Here is a 16,013-nt window from a genome sequence, read left to right as displayed (position 1 = left end):
ACCCTGGAGATATTCAAGGTCAGGCTGGATATGATTCTGAGCAACCTGATCTAGTTGAAGATGACCTTTGAAGGTCCCTTCCAACCCAAACTATTCTATGATTCCATGAGTCTGTGATTACCTTCACACTTGTGTGCTTTCAGCTACCACCCAACCAAAGGTGCTAACCGGACAATACCCTGTCCCTAGCAGTGTTCAAGACCAGGCTGAATGGGCCTTGAAGCAACCTGGTCTAGTGGAAGGTGTCCCTTGCCTGTGTCAGGGGATTGGAATTGGATGAGCTTCAGGGTTTCCAACCCAAACCACTCTGTGATACTATGACAAAACCAATGTGGTGTGACTTTAAGCATATTGTAACAGCTGTGGTCATGCTGCTTGTTTGGCTAGTAGAGCTAAATGTAAGCCCATAGCCAGCCAGCTTAGTAAGTACTATCTCTATTTAGACTCATCAGCCACCACCTACTTGTAAAGGGGCAAACAGGACATTGCTCGTCAGTGGCTTGTTGGCCAACCTAACCATTGTTGCTTCCAGCTTTGGGAAATAGACTGTGTACCCTGATGGTAAGTTGCACAAACTTGGTATATGATGTAGAAACTGGTTTGCATCTTTCTGCTCTTATTCTTTACCCTGTTTCTCTCCTACATCATTATTACTGGTTGGGGAATACTGGCTTTTAAATTTTGCTTACACTAGCTTCGGGATCACTCTGAGTAAAGTTGATGCTTTGGCTTTTTTAAAAACTTTGAATCTGGAGCTAACAAAGTATCCATTAAAAAGCCAAAAGGGAACTTGTTGTATCCTGATGATATTTTATTTGTATTTGGAGATCTCATGTTTGTGTTTTCAAATCTGGTTTTACTTTAACTGGAATAGCTGTTCAGAGTCTATCACTTTTTTGTCAACACAACTGGGCATAATCTGTTGTGTTTTTGTTGTTGATTTTTTTTTCCTGACCAAACATCTTCAGGCAATGCTGTAGCTACACAGATAAATAACTAAAAGGGAGTATTTACATAATGAGGGATTCTTTCTGAACAAATGTTTCAGAACAGCTCAAAATGATACAGCTCCTGAGCAGAAAAGTAATTCTCTATTTGTTATCAACAGCAAACCCAGTAGGTATACTATTTGGGAAAATATTTTAGCATTTAGTGGTGTATTTTAACCTAAAGGCTTGTAGAGTTTCTTCACAAAAATATTTTTTTCTTTAGGATACTTTAGTAAAAGCAGAATTTTGTTTAGGTAGTTTAATAGTTACCCAGGGAGAAACTCCAAGGAGGAAAAGCAATAATAGTCTGGATGGTTCCCATTACCACTAGAAACTAAATGACATGATTTATCATCACTTTACTTCAGTTTTACACTTGTGCAACTTCAAAGTTCAGCAAATTGTGCTGGAACGTTGAAGTGATGAATAATGTGCCATATTCCTCCCTGAGCAATAAATAACCTTTGTGAAACTATTCTAAAGTATGGCTTAGGGGGTGAACTGAGCAAATTGCAGAGAATTAATGTTGGTAACAGTTTTATTCCTGTGGCTGAATAATAATTCAGAACCTGATAATTTTAAGTAGTATGTGGCTAACCTCGTAATATGGGGGGGAAAAAATGGATCTTTTTCCCAAACTACTGGTAAATTCATTGATGTACTCTCTGTGATTAGATGTTCTAAAACTTCAACCAAATTTCTTTCAAAATTTTTCTACAATCACCACCTTTTTCAGCAACCTCACAAATTCTTCTCTCAAGTACATTCTCTACCTTTTTTAAAGAAACATAAGGCTGGATGGTACCATCTTTTAATTTAATAGATGGATCTCTTACTTTGATATCAAATTCTCTTTCTGATACCAACATAAATGGTAGAAGTGAAATACAAAACATTTATTTCTATACTCATGAGTAATTATCAGCTTTTCAAGAAGCCCATTAGAACATTTATCTATTTCTAGAATGAATCCTAAAATGAAACCTACCTTTATCAAATAGTAGTGCTTATGTGCACATTTGTCCCTTTTCCTCAGTTTTAGTCATTATTACTGTGGTCATTCTAAACATACAGGATAAAATTTTGATGTCAACGGCTATACTGCTGTGAGACTTGAATTCACCTTAGCACTTGATGCCTTTTGAATCATTGAGTTCATTTTGAAGAGCCTTTTATTTTATCTCACTTCTGCTACTTAACATGCATTACAATAATGTCTCTTTCATTGATCATTTTTGAATACTGACCATTTTCCTTCAGTTTTATAATAAGTCCACTTTCAATAGTTGCTATACATTTAACAATTTGAAGAAAAATACAAGCATGTAATTAATTTTTAAATTACTGTTCATAGATACAAGCTTGCAATAGCTAGATGGAAATTTTAGGAATGGTTTGACAGCTGAACAAACTAATGATGTTGTTTTTTAAAGTGTTACTAAATAATCAAGGAAGTCCTCCAACAATATTCTACCTAAACAAGGATTGTATTAATCTAATTCTGTACCTCCTGGAGCTTCTAATAAGCTCTTGTTTTTATTTATGTTTAAGGAGACTGAAAGGGTGGCTAAGTTATTTTGAGAGATACAATGTGAAATTTGTCCAGCCTTTTACTCTATGGGTTTTTAGACGGATACATAAGGATGTGTGATATACCCTCCCACAGATGGCAGCACTCATCAAAAAGAATACTGATTAATGTCGTGCTGAATCCTTATGCAAGCTGACAGAAACAGATGAGTCCTCTCAACCAACCATGAAAGTGCATTTGCTCATACCGTACGTATTAGTCGCAGTGTATAAATTGATGAATATTTATCCATACAGACCAGACTTGGGAATGGTCTACATATTATTGAAAATCCACTGTCATGGACTTCAAGTGCTCAATGTATTGCTTTGGGGAAGCATACGTAAGTGATAAACAGGAAAAAAAATGCACAAATCATGGGCTCTCACCCTGTTCCCTCTAACCTGACTGCTCATCCCTCACTCTCTTCTGTACCCGCTAAACCTTTTCTTGGTCCTCCTCCAAGTCCTTTCGAAGGATCAACTTGCTTCATGAGGCATAAGGTACAGGATTAAAACAAAACTCAGGGCAAGTCTGTTTACTTGGAGCCTGTTTCTCCTTGGTTTTCCCATGGTTTTGAACTTGATTTCAAGCATTGTAGAATGGAAAATATTCTGGTTGTTAGTTTCAACAGCACCCTTGACAACTATAAAACAGTAAATTTAATGAACCTGCCATAAAAGACATACATGGAGATGGAGAGAAAACCATGGAAACTGAATGTATTCTGCACTATATATTATATATGGTAGGTTCAGCATGTCACTGAAGTCTGCGATAATGTTTCTTACTGGCTGGATGTAGGTCTTCACACTTAGCAGGAAACAGTGAAATTAAGCAGGCGAAAACAGTCAATCTAGACACAGCCTTCACTATTGTAAAAACAGTGACTTTGGAACACACAAGTTCCATGGATATAGCTCTGTAGGTTTTAAACAGGATTAATTACTTATTTTAGCATAAAGAAATTGAAAAGTATTGCTAATTCTAAATTATAGCTTTTCAGCACTGCTTTGATGAGGAGGGACACTTCTGGGGGGCAGAGGAAGGAAGAAAGGATAATTCATTGGTAACAAGTGCAGAAAAGGGCAAATACAAATAAAAATAAGATTAATAGCATCATGTAGTGAATCTGACCTTTGAACAACACACTGAACTGAGCAGAAGCTGACATATCACCTCAATGGAGCAGAAGAATTTGAAAGTGCTCATGAAATCATTTCTCAGATTCTGAGTTTTGGTGTATTTTTGCGTTACAAAGCATTTTATGGGGTCCATAATGAGTTCAGGAATTATTGCTCTTCACAGACAGCTGTGTTATATGGAATACTCTAATCCAGTAAGAAATACCTACTTTATGATCAGTATAATGAACAATAAAAACAGATATTTGAGGCAGCTGTATCTCATTAATATAACTAAGCTATCATCTCATTCTCTTCATGCTGTCTGTTTTTCACATCAGGACTAAGCTGGCAAGCGTGGTTACTTTGGCTTTCTGTCCGCTGAGGTTTAATCTCCTGCCAGTCTGTATAATCAAAATCCCAGACATCTACATTACCTGCTTTTTCCTATTAACAGTAACATGAAAATAATTCTGTCTGAAGAGCTGCTTTAGGAAATCGAGGTTTAATTGACACCATCACCAAAAGCCCTTTACAGAAGTGCTCAGAAAGAGAGTGCATGTTTGCTACCATACGGTAATCACGAGGTTATACAAGGAATTCTAAATATTCCCTTCTTTGCTGTTTTTAATGCAATCTTCCTCTCTTACTGCCCACCCTCCCTGTAAAAGGCTGAAAATACTGTATGTTGGTCTCCAGCAAAAGCTAACAAATATTCCAGCACTGCTGGTTAGATCAACCGCATTCAATCTTTCCTCCTCCTTACTGTAATTTACTGCTGAGGAGCAATTCTTTTGTCTCCCACATACCCCAGCCAAGTTCGCAGGATTTAACAAAACTAATATACAGTGTGATAAATTAAACTGTACCAACCTACAACTGACATGAGAGGCTTAAAATAGAAAATATAGTTCAAACATCATTCCAGTGTAAGAACTTTGTCAGAAAAAAAATCCAACCATTATTTGCCAGAAAGGTAATGGAAGAAGATATAGTTTTAATTTTTTTTTATGAACCTCTTATAACAGCTACCAGTTTCAATGAAATACATTATAAATTACTAATCTGAGGCATATATCTCACCAGAGTTGTCACAGTGATAAAATTCTGCTTTAAAGAATATGCCCTGAGAAAACACAGGATAGAGCCCTGTCAGTCTTCCTGAGTAATAACTTCTCCATCAGCAGTCAATTATTAGCCTATTATTAGTGATAAGAATTGGTGATTGGCTACAAACTGGAGAGCTGAGTGACTTTGCCCAGGAGAAACTGCAGTCTCAGAGGTCAGCAAATTACATTCATTTTTCCCTGCCCTGGGTTTTCAGCCTTCAAATTTTTCCGTCTTTCCCTGGAGAGTCAGGAGCAATGGTGATTGCGGGTACCAATTCCATGCACTTCCCATGAAAATAAATCATCCCTTCCAGCACAGATGGTGGAGGCCTAATTATCTGCTACTCAGTTAAAGACACTCGCTCAAAGAAAGCCAGGGTGCCACCACAAGAAAAGCAACTGCACTGTATTGTATTTATATCCGCCTCAGTCTTCCCAGTTGTATACTCAACTTTTTTGCACCTTCTTATTGCAAATAAAGTTATGCATTTTAGTCAAAGGCTTTTATCCTTTTTTCCTCTGACAACACCCATTTTTGTACAGCCACAAGTCACACAACATGGGTATGAAACACAAAAGACTTATTTAAAAATTTTTTTCAGTCTCACGTTACAGTATCCAGTGAACCCAACTGTCCAATTCTAAGATACTTCTTACCCTGTTTACATTTCAGCCTTAATAAGTTAAGTATAAAAAGTTCCTAAACATTGCATTCCATACATTTATTATGGCAGGAATGAACTTACCACTCCTGGACACAGACACTACATTAACTCACTGGTATACCAGCGATCATAGAGTTTTGTCACACCAGGAAAAGCTCTGCAAGTTCTCTCCAATTGTATTAAATACAGTTAATGAATAAAAAAGGTACATGTCAGCATGAACTCTCATATACATCTCTTTTTAAAAGCGAGTAACTGTGGTATAAACTTTATACCCCCTCTGAGCCACGGAAGGTTATTGTATAATTTTCAGTGGAATCCAAATTTCACTAGGTTAAACCTTTATGAAAAAGAATTACTTGTCTGAGATGTAATGCCAATGTCTGTGAGTAACCTTCTGAGAATGCCAAATTCCAGGACAAATCTACCTTTTTGGCTACCTGAATCACTGGTGGTGGCAAACCACATTTTAAATAAACCTTGCATGAGGGCTTTAATAATAATAACCGCAAGAAATAAATTAAATGCAGAGAGATGATCCCCAGAGTAATCCTGGCATACCACAGGCTTTCAGTGCTTTGGAAGGGATGGAAGGTTATCAAAAGAAAGGAGAGTCCAGCTTACTATCATATTAGAATATAATGTTAAGAGCTTTATTTTAAAATAAATTATATATACCTACAAAGTCTATAGGAAATAAAGAGGTGAGAGAAAAAACTGAAAGAGATGACAGCACACAAATGCGTTGGTTTGTTTTGATATTTTTTTTACTTCATACAGATGTTTATGAGGACTGCCAACTATATGTTGAACACTTTGAGCTCTCTGAAAAAGCAGCATTCATGTGTAGAAAAGAAAGACTTAAACTACTAGTGGCAAAGATCCTATTAAATTCAGTGAGGCTATGACTGCATCTCGGTATTTCAGCAAAATCAAACATGCTGAAGCTAAGGGAAAGTATCTTTTTCTTCGGTTTACATCTAGACCTGATTCTGACAGCCACTCAGTTTTACCAATCAAGAATTATCAAGCAAGCAAAGTCAAATTTGAATTAAAAAAAAAAAATCATCCCAAACAACGAAAACCCATCAAATGTACAAATCTAGATACATACAAAACTGAAGTTTTTGATACGCAGAATAAGTCAGAGTCACAGTGCTTGTTGTAAGCACATATTTCTTTATGTAAAAGGCAAGCAAATAATGCCTATTAATTCTCAGTTAATTGAATTAAAGGCGTGAATGAAGACTAAAATACTAGATCCTTTATTAGTAAAAAATGACCAAAAAAAAAAAAAAAAGTTCTGGCTTTTTACTTCTTTGAATAAAAACAATTTTGATAAACAAAAGCAGAAAGATAGATTTTTACTTGTGGAAACAAAGTGATAGTTGCAGGCTGTACTAGAAAGGAAGCTTTGCTGATTTACTTTTGTTTTAGTTATACAGACCCAGTACTGGCTGACTTCCACAGTACTCTATGACTACAGATTGTACAAGCTACACATACTATACATACAGTATTCTGTATTCAACAATTATGCTTAATTTATAAAATTACATTAGAAAAATTGTCAGCTTCAGTAAATACTATCTTCTCTCAAATAGGTTCCAATACTTTTAAAGTGAAGTTACTATAGAAATATCCAATTATTTATGGGATTCAGGCTGACAGGCCATAAGCTTAAGCCTTTATATTGAATGCATATTCTACATAGCTAATATTGTTATTCATATACGGTCCCATCAGAGATTTGTGTAATGCATCAGTAAACATAATTTCTAACTGTGGATTGGGATTGCTCTTACTAATTTTTCTCCTCCAAGTATGAAATGCAAATCACAAAAAGCAGAATTTGCATCTTGACTTACATATTATCTCTGCTTTGCACCTTAGGAAACTGCTAGACATTAAGTTACAGTTAAAACTTTACCAATACCATCACAGTTTCCTGGAATCAGAGTAATTTTATTTTACTTCCTGACTCAATCATGTTTTGAACTATAAGAACCATCTTTTGTCACACTTTAAAAATGTGCAAATTGCAACCCACAGGTTGACTGCTATCCACTCTAAGTAACATCTGTCTGCCTAAAGAAGCATTTCTTTTTATTGGGTAGCTCAGATTTGAAAAACAACCTGCTAGAGAGCTGCAAAAACCCGAATATTGGCAGTTCATTGACCAACTAATTATTCTGACTTTCTGCTTTACCTAAAGGACATATTTATCTCAGCAAGTAATTAAACAGTTCGTTCAGCAAACCCTGTTTTACAAATCCTAGTTCAGTTCTTTGCTGATCCCACATCTATACTACTTTCACTAAGCTTAATATTATCTAGGGCATACTTCCAGGTGTCATTAAAAATGAAAAATTAGCGCTTGCATAAATTGTCACAGTAATAGTAGATGTCTATATAGATAAATACAAATCAGTTCCTTCTCCTGACACTGCATTCACACACAAAGCATGAGAAAGGCAGTCCTTTTGCTCTAATTTCTATGTTAAATGGATTTTTATTTGCATTCTTCTCAGTGTTCTTGGGCACATCTAATATATTTTCATTCCAAAGGACTAGATTATTTCTACACAACTAGCCTCAACATCCATAAATCTGAAGTATTCATGGAAATAGAATTCTTTTTTGTTATTCATGACTCAGTATCTACTTTAGATGCTTTTAACTCTAAGCATAAGCAGTACTTTTACCACACTCCAAAATCTTGGGAGAAATACATAAAGATTAAGAAATATTTCCTATTATGTGATAAGAAAAACTGTTAAAAACCACTGTATTTTCAAAAAAAGATCTCACAGCCAAAAAGAAAATAAAAACTTAGATGCTCTCCTTCAGTAAAGAAGCTTTTTTTTTTTCTGATTTAGGATCTTGTATCAATTGACTTAAGATGCAGCAACATAAAGGCAGCATTAGGCTCCTAGCGTTTGGTTTGTAATTGCTCTTTCACTGACTGGCAAACATGAAAGAACCACTAATGTTGTCAGCAAAACTAGCAACTGAAAAATAATTCTAAATAAGCTTTAATTTGTCACAGCAAGAACTGTAGGATACAATTTTATGTGATAGCATAGTCTTTATAAGCAAAGAATCAAATCTTTCTGCAGGTCTGTGCAGGAAAGCTCAGAAATAAGTATTCACTAGTGCACTTGCAAATGTGATCACAATCTGTCATTTGATCCTCCTGTCAAACAGAAAGCATGACATGCATTCAAGGGCTGTACATCTCCCATATTTGTGATGGAGCATTTCCAAAAGTGAAGGAATTTAGAGGTTAACTTCCTGCCCAACTCCCCGCTGCCCTAGCAGGCTGGGGTGGTTTGCTTGAATTAATAATTTTTTGCTAGGAAGTGACACAATACTGTAAAACTTTAGCAAAATGGTAATTATTACAGTTTGGGTTTCTTTAATGCTAAAGATAAATGGGGAGATCTAATATCTTTTATTAAGTGTTGTAAGTTCTGCTCTCCTTGTGTTTAATAGCGAATTCTTTTTTCTCCCCACTGATCTTATTTTCAAAAGAAATCTATTCTGGTCTACTAAAAAATGGTATTGTGAATTAATTTCCACTGAAATTACAAAGACAGAATCACAGGATAGTGAGGTTGGAAGGGAAGTCTGGAGACTGCCCGGCCCAATCTCCCTCCTCAACCAGAGCAGGTTGGGTTTTGAATGTTTCCACAGACGGAGAGTCCACAACCTCTCTGGACAAAGTGTTCCTGTGTTTGACCACCCTCACAATGAAAAAAGACACTCATAATAACACTACTTTCAGTGACACAACTTAGCTGAAGCTGTCCATCTTAGTTTGACGCTAGTTATAAATACGTCCTTCCCTGCCCGCAGAGTTCTATGGTAGCCTACAAAGCATCCGTTCAGTAGGCTTCAGTCTATTTGCTTAAAGTTATCCAAGACAATTAAAGAAAACAATTTTACAGTTGTCACTTTAGAGGTGCATTCAAATCAGTCAGTCATTTTGCCTGACAATTTTATCATTCACATCTATTCAAAATAGAGTAAAATGACTGTAATTGACTATGCAGAACACAACACAACCGTACTTGGTCTGAAACTTGAAACTGCATAAGAAAATACTCAAAAAAACAAAACCACAAACCCTCTGACATCTGCATATGTATATATATATATATATATATATATATATAAATAATACATTTGAAAACTGCTTACTTTTCCTTGGCTGGCAGTTCTGTCTCATGAGAAGCCATCTTAGATCCTGTCCTATCAGGCTTAGCTGTCCTTTGTCTTTGCTTTCTTCTTGGAGCAGTATCAATGACATCTGGGCTACCCAGAAGGGAATCCCTTAGTTCTGGCACTAACAAAAGGAAAGAGACCAAAGTTGATAAGAACTTAAATATGAAGTATAACAACATATTCTTAAAACATTTTCTGTTCATTTTTATTAAAATCTCTATACTGCTGAGATCTGATTTGACAGCAGTTGGTGTCAAACCAAACAGATGTCATAAAGGGAAATTCAAAAAGACAAAATTTAAACTAGAAAGATCAGTTTCCCTCAACACCTCTTTGTAGTCCGTGGAGAGAATGATGCGCAGTTATAAACCAGAAATATACTGGTGGTCTCAGGACAACCAGATCCTTCCCTAAGCTAAACCCCTCCCCCTTCCCTTGCTATTAATGCACTCAGGAGATATGTAGCCATTTTTATTCCAGCTATTAATATCCTCTAGCGTGTTTCTATCTGGTATGCTTTAAAAAAAATAAAATAATTATTTTAAATTTTAAAGATAAAGAACAGCACTCATTTCAATTGAAAAATATTAAAGAATAATGTAGTGACTTAGGCTGATGCTATTATGGTAACTTCCCTTATTAGTACTTTCTGTGTGTTTTAGTAAGGTCTAATCTTCACATGGATGAAAGATGCCATAATTTGAGATTCAATATTAAAGGTTTCCACAGAAAGCAAATAATGGGTCTTATTTCATCATTCCTTTCACAGTTGTTATCTATGTCTACTGAAAATGAAACTGGAAAAAATATGCAACATACAAGTCACATTTTCAGTTTTTCAGAAAAACCCCATGTTTCTGACCAAGAACACTCCTAAATTAAACAGAGGCTATAAAATTAAATAAATAGGCTACAAATATTAAATATATAAATAGAGGGTCCCTAGAGCAAGTGCAACTACTGTTTACAGTGAAGCATGTGCTTAAATATCAGAGTCTCTTAGCTTTTACCAGTGTGTACTACAGCACTGCAGATTTACAGATCTGTGTAGGGTGACTTTGTCAGGTATTAGCTGACATATTTCCATGGCACTAGCCAATTAATAAGTTTCAAAGCACAGTATAGACAAGATACCCTGCCTGTAGTAAATACTGAGAACAGTCAAATTACAGCTCAAGCTGCCACATCAAACTTTAACTAGCTATGCATACTTTTCCAGTGCTAAATCTTGAAAATGTGCTCATAGAATCATAGAATAGTTAGGGTTGGAAAGGACCTTAATGATTGTTAGTTACTATTTACTGGTAGCATGTTATATATCTAACATTTACACTAATATTATTTTATATATTCCAGCATCACTACCTAACGTCAGCCCTCTTTATATGCATTAATCAATATATATAAAATAGTTCACTGTTAAATCTTCAATAATTTTACTACCATAGTTTTTATCTTTCTTGTTGCTGTTCTCCTTCCACACTCTACTTTTGCCAAAAAAGTGGAACCAGAAGCTGCTGTATATATAAACCCTACAAAATGCTGTTGTTAAATAATATCTCTGGGCTTGTGCTTGTGTAATATGCAACAGTACTCATGGCCCTTGTGCTCAGCCTTGCTTACTGTTTAGACGCACATCCCATTTGCCATCTACAACAGTCTCACTGGTGGCAGAGGGAGATTGGTGGTAGAGAAAGAAAAATGGAAATGTCCATGTTCCCATTACACTGCAGTTGTGCTAACTTCATGCTGGGAAAGGGTGCCAGTTTTCTATTAAACATCTCAATCTTATCTTTCCCATGAAAACAAATCTTGCTCTTATGACTTATTAAAACTGAGTAGAATAAAAAATATTGACCTAAAGGTTTAAATAAACCTGTGCAATACAGTTGTGAGAATGTTTCTTTTAATAATACCAAGAAAAAGGCTTCGTATTTGGACAGCCTAGGATACACTGTCATGAATAGTAGTCAACTAGGTCGTAGATAATGACTGATCACTACACGCTTGGTTTTTCTTTTTCATTTTGTTTCATATCATCATAGAATCACAGACTGATTTGGGTCAGAAGGGACCTTTAACGTTCATCCAGTTCCAACCCCCTGTCACGGGCAGGGACACCTTCCACTAGACCAGGTTACTCAAAGCTCCATCCAACCTGTTTCTTTCTTTTAAGCCAAACTACCTCTTAGGTTAGAACTACTAATGAAAAGATGGCATACACTAGTAGCTCAAGTATCTTGCATCACCATTAAGACTTTAAACCACCATCCACTACTGCTGCCCAAAAAGAATTCCCATTAACGAATTCATTTACAGTACCTGACAAAAAGCCAAAGAAAGCTTCAGCAAAATATTATTCGTTGTTTGACATAAAATAATTTGGAAAAAGCAATGACAGTCTCGAACATACACCTAGTTTTTAATTTTGCCTGAGTTTCATCACCATTTTAAAGACGCAAAGTTCTGTGACTTCCCACGAAATTAAATTTCTTACTTTGATATTACGCAATACAATATGAATGCTTGTTATACCTTTGTGAAGAACAGTACCAATTTAAATTGAGACAAGAGTACTGTTTGATGAAGGTCAGTTGATTACACCACCTATGCCAACAATGTTGATCAAAAAATGGAAATGTTCTAAATATATAATGTATCATCTGCAGATGAATAACTGCAAGAAACAAGATTGATAAGGGCAAGACAGAGATTCACAGTTCAAGTACTTAAAGAATATTTGTGCTAAGATCAAAGACTAATGCTACTAATGCAGCATCATGATCTCTGAAAACTACAGGCGTTTAAAGATTAAGTTCTGTATCTTGGCTAAAGACAGGCAGTCCAGTTACATTTTAAAATAGACTTCTTCATTACTTCATTTTTATATAGAGACACCAATTAATATAAAAGAAATACCTCCCAATCTATCATGTTCACTTTTCAGTCTGGCAAAAACACCACCTTTGTTCTTTGTAGATCATCACCTGTAATGAAAATTCATTGACTTTTCTAATTATTGACAGTGCTGTACTCACTGATAAAACAGAACCCAGCTTCTTTCTGTTCTCAGAAAGGACTAAACCCCCTACTAAAAGTTTATCTTCGCCCTAAAAAAAAAATGCAAGGAGCAAAGCAAGCAGAAAATGAATGGAAGCATTCAACATTTGAGCAATCTGTTTGCCTACAATGACCTAACTTCACAATGTCTGAATTTCTCAAGGGTGTACTGCAAGCAGGAAAAAAAGTAGTAGTTTATGAGAAACACAGTCACAGACATAACTTCACTTCTCTTCACCTTATTAGTATATGCTTAAGATGCAACAAAGGATCCCCAAACTTGAACATTTGTATTTGATCCCCAAACTTGAACATTTGTATTTAATTCCTATCATCCAAAATACCTGGTAGACCTACTACTCTTGCTTAACTACACTATCCTATGTAAGTCCAGATGAAAACCACGTACTGTAATAGTATTTTGCAAATGATTTACTGCTGACTTTTAATGCAATACAGGTGAAAACAGTAGGTGAATCTTGCTATTTCTAGTTAAAAGACTACATCAGTGTTCCTATGTCCTTATATTTCTATCTTCAAGTGTATCACATGGGTTTTGTTATCTTAAATACTGATCATTTGTTTCCCTTGATGAAATATTTTTTTCTCTCTCAATGTTTATATTCCTCAGAATGCTAAATTACATTAGAATGGCAAATGTCCTTTGCAAATACAGTCTTACAGCCACAGATCCTATGGGATCAGTTCCTGTTTGCGTTATAGCATAGGACTGGTTCTAGGTTAACTAGTCACTTCAGAAAAGGAAATGCTGCAAAAGGTAAATGTTTGAACACTGTGCTGCTACCGGTTTTATCAGGACATAAGAGGATAATTTTAAAACCATTCATCAATGTTAAATGGATTCAAGAAATGCTCACACGTCTGGCAGGTACCACCAAATCAAACATTAGCACTGCAAACTTGGTTTGCTCAAAATAAAGACTTTGAAGTTTTATATAAGCTTTTTTTTTTTTTTTTTAAATTGGAATGGAACAGGAAATATTCATAAAGGACACAGGCATTTTATCCTCAAGAAAGGGACTGGCCTTTAATTCAAATTATGTCCTACCCCAGAGATTTTATCAATAGCAGCACACAAATCTGTCAATTTTAATTTCTGTTCTGCATGGATATTTACCTGATTCCTTTTTCTACACAGTAGTAAGGACTTATGAAAATTTGTCCAGATATTCAGATATTAATGCTATCATAGGTCCCCTAAATTTGTGGCAGAGCTGTGTTGTTAATGGAACAGAATTTCCTGGTTGAATTCTGCCTGACTCCATGCAGCATGTGTGGCTCCACAGTTACTCAACTGAACTTCCAAGTTCTGCTGTCTCTCTTTGATGAAACAGATGATTTAACTTAAAATCAGTCCTCTGCTCAAGGATCCTGCAATTTTTTCTAGGGTGGTTTCCTTAAGAAAAAAACAAGCTGCATACACAATTACTGTCTCTCCTGCTTCTGCCCTTGCACAACAGTGGTAGCAGATAAACCTAGGCTGAAAGATGACAAAGTGGTCACAAAACCATCACCTACAGAACACCAGGGCTGCCTGTGACAGCTGCTCCCCAAGCCACGAAAGAAAAAGAATAAAATAAGAAAGAAAGCAGAATTCATCACTTTAATCCTTGACTACAGTGTAACTTCAGTAATTAAAAGGTTTCTCAATCTCAGCCTAATTCCTAAGGGATCACCATAGCTGATAATAATTAGCATCTCTTTGACATTCTCAGCAGAGAGTCTCCTAAATGAATAGGTATGGAAATGAGTGTGTCTCACTGATGTAGGCAATCCTGCAAAGTAGGATTAAGTCATTCTTGACAGGCAATTTAGGAAACACCACTTCTATCTATGCTGAAGTTACCCTGTATATACACACATTCTGGCCATAATCAGGCAATTTTTCATAAGAAATAGATCTATCTAGTTCACTCAGAGATCCAAATTAAATATCAGTATTTGTAGTTCATGCATGTGGTTTGGTGAAAGTAACAGGAATATGCCACTATTTTAATTTTAGGAAAACAGTAAGAACTATTCTCTATTTCCTCTGTTCTGTTCTATTTTATATTTCATTATTTGTATAAATTTGGGTTTACTGGACCATAATCCTCGGGGGTCCTAAGGCAGTTGAGACGGCAGTTCGCTAAACTCTCTGTCAGTTAGTTACTGAGGTTTATTTTTATAAAGAATATCTCAATGGGAAGTGTTTATGAAGACAAATTTTAAAACAACTTCACAAAAAAGTCCATACAAATCCATTTAGATCCATACAAAACCTGTAAGTTGTATCCAGTTCACATTTCACTCTGTTAAGACAGTCTTACCACTGACAGAGCATCCTAAGTCTTAACATGAAGACTTTTCTATTTGCAAAGCCTGTTCTTTTCCTGATGACACCCTTTTTCAAAGGCTTTTTAAATACAATTCTTTCTTTTTTTTTTTCCTTAATTAAAAAAGCTTGCTTCAAGTGTCCCTCCCCATGGCAAGGGGTTGAAACTAGATTATCTTTAAGGTCCCTTCCAACACAGAACATGATGTGGTGCTAAGATTCGATGAAGTTATAATAAAAATGTAGTTGACATACAATTTCCTTCTCAGTGCTTATTTATTGGAGGCAACCCAGGTGTTCATCTGTTATCAGCTCATATTGTCCTGAAACTGAATGGCAAAGAAATAAAAATCAGGGTAAATTTGACAAGCAAATAATAAGTTTGGTCAGGAAGCATGAAAAAATAGCTTCTTCTCATACATCAAAATATCAGAGGGGAGAAAAAGAATGCATTTTCACAAATATCTGCAGGGGCTTTGAAGGTGCTCATTAATTTTAGTCATCAAACCCACCACTACAAAAATCCCTCTTTTCAAAATAGCTTGATATGCAGTATTTCAATGAACCGTATGTACTTCATTAGATAGTAATTTTCAGTAACCCATAATAATGTGTGCTCCTAAAGGTACTTTAGTAACGTCAGAATTCAAAGGAAGTCTCTGATTATAAACGCAGTCAAAGGTTATGATTTATCAGTAACCCAGCGATCTTGAAAAACTTCACAGTATACAATCGTATACTACATATCTGTAGTGTCCCCAGCCCCTAAATATCAGCATCTGCCTTACAGTTCAAGCTTTATGATGTGTTCAGGTGTTTCTTGATGCAGGTCAGGTAGAGGATCCTATGAGGCTAAGAAAGCTAAGAGATTGAAATTTTTGTATCTGAAACATTCTGACAATTAAATCTGCTTTCCCTGATTTATTTTCTATGG

The 16,013-nt window shown here is 35.7% G+C and overlaps 1 long non-coding RNA gene across 1 annotated transcript in view; it reads right to left on the bottom strand.

Moving 5' to 3' along the window:
• The window catches only part of LOC133214753 (uncharacterized), a 65,004-nt gene extending 52,330 nt beyond the window's left edge, over positions 1-12,674 (bottom strand). The window contains exons 1-2 of the long non-coding RNA XR_009726221.1: positions 12,604-12,674; positions 9,661-9,805 (exon numbers count right to left, since the gene is read on the bottom strand). This is a non-coding gene — a long non-coding RNA (uncharacterized LOC133214753). The remainder of the gene's footprint in view (positions 1-9,660; positions 9,806-12,603) is intronic.
• Between the last annotated feature and the right edge of the window lie 3,339 nt (positions 12,675-16,013).

The sequence above is a fragment of the Neopsephotus bourkii genome, unplaced genomic scaffold (genome assembly GCF_033783945.1).
Source record: "Neopsephotus bourkii isolate Nb327-2 ecotype Australia unplaced genomic scaffold, CSIRO-AGI_Nbou_v1 NB_934, whole genome shotgun sequence".
Taxonomy (NCBI): Eukaryota; Metazoa; Chordata; class Aves; order Psittaciformes; family Psittacidae; genus Neopsephotus; species Neopsephotus bourkii.
The sequence above is the reverse complement of the archived record's forward strand: the minus strand, read 5'-3'. Positions and strand labels throughout refer to the sequence as shown.